This window comes from Condylura cristata, unplaced genomic scaffold, assembly GCF_000260355.1.
Source record: "Condylura cristata isolate star-nosed mole 26May11 unplaced genomic scaffold, ConCri1.0 scaffold00046, whole genome shotgun sequence".
Lineage (NCBI taxonomy): Eukaryota > Metazoa > Chordata > Mammalia > Eulipotyphla > Talpidae > Condylura > Condylura cristata.
The window spans coordinates 26726-27823 of record NW_004567147.1 but is presented as its reverse complement, the minus strand read 5'-3'; positions in this window follow the sequence as shown (position 1 = coordinate 27823).

Genomic DNA, 1098 nt, shown 5'->3' with positions numbered 1-1098 from the left:
TCCCCGCTTCCATCCCTTCTCCCCGTGTGTTTGAGGACAGCACGCCTGCAGGATGGAGACTGCCCTAAACTCAGGACCGTTTCCCAGCCAACTACAGAGCTGGCCACGTGAAGGTCCCCCCGGTGCTGAGACTCCCCCAGCCCCCAGCCTCAGGCCCCTGTGCCACACCCCACGCAGACCATCTGCGGTGCCAGTGGGCACAGGGCAGGTTCCCTGTGGATTCAGACAGATGGAAAAAGGAATGTCTGGAGCCCTCGGTGGGTTTTTCAGGCCTCAGTGGTCTCCCAGGGAACCAGCTACACAGGCGCACCAGGCGGGGAGGGCAGGCGAGGGCCCAGCAGGGAGGGGCGCCCAGAGGCAGCCCCAAACTGAGCCTCCCAGCCCCATGCAGCTTCACTGTCTCTGGCTCTCCTGGTGGCCTCACCCCCTGTGGTCTCTCACAGCTGTCCCCCCAGACCCTCCCCAGTCTCAGAGCAACGCCGCCTTATAGCCCGGCCTCCAGGCCCAGTGTGCACACTGACCACACCACACCGGGCTCCAGGCATCCCCCATCAGGCACCTGTGGCCTGAGCCCACTGTCCAAGCGCCTTTGTTAATAAGACCAAGGCAGCAGGTGACAGTCACAGGGGCCAGTGGAGTCAAAAGCCTGGTCAACTTCATGTATCCTACAACTTCCCTTCCACCCTGGTGTCCACCACGTTGACCCTTGCCTGTCCCTGTCCTCTCTGGGCCCCCACGCCACACTTTCTGCCTTCCATCTCCTAAAGCCCCTATTTGCTTCCTTCCTTCACGCCTCCAGGGACTCCCCTCTTCCTAGCCCATAACCTGGGGGTGTCTCCTGGCCTCTTCCAGATCCCTTGGAGGAGGAATCTTCATTCCTGGGTTCCGCAGCAAGAACAAGTGACAGGGGCTCTGGGTCAAGGTCTCAGCCCAGGAGACTGGGGGCACCTGGTGTGTGGGGGGCCCACCCTGGTCCTGGCGACCAGCTGTTAAGACCTGGGGGTCTGCTCCTGCCTGAATCAGGTTTAAGGTTATTAGTGGAGAGGGACCATGATGTCAGCGTGTGTTTGGGGAAACAGTTCCAACACTGGACCTGGC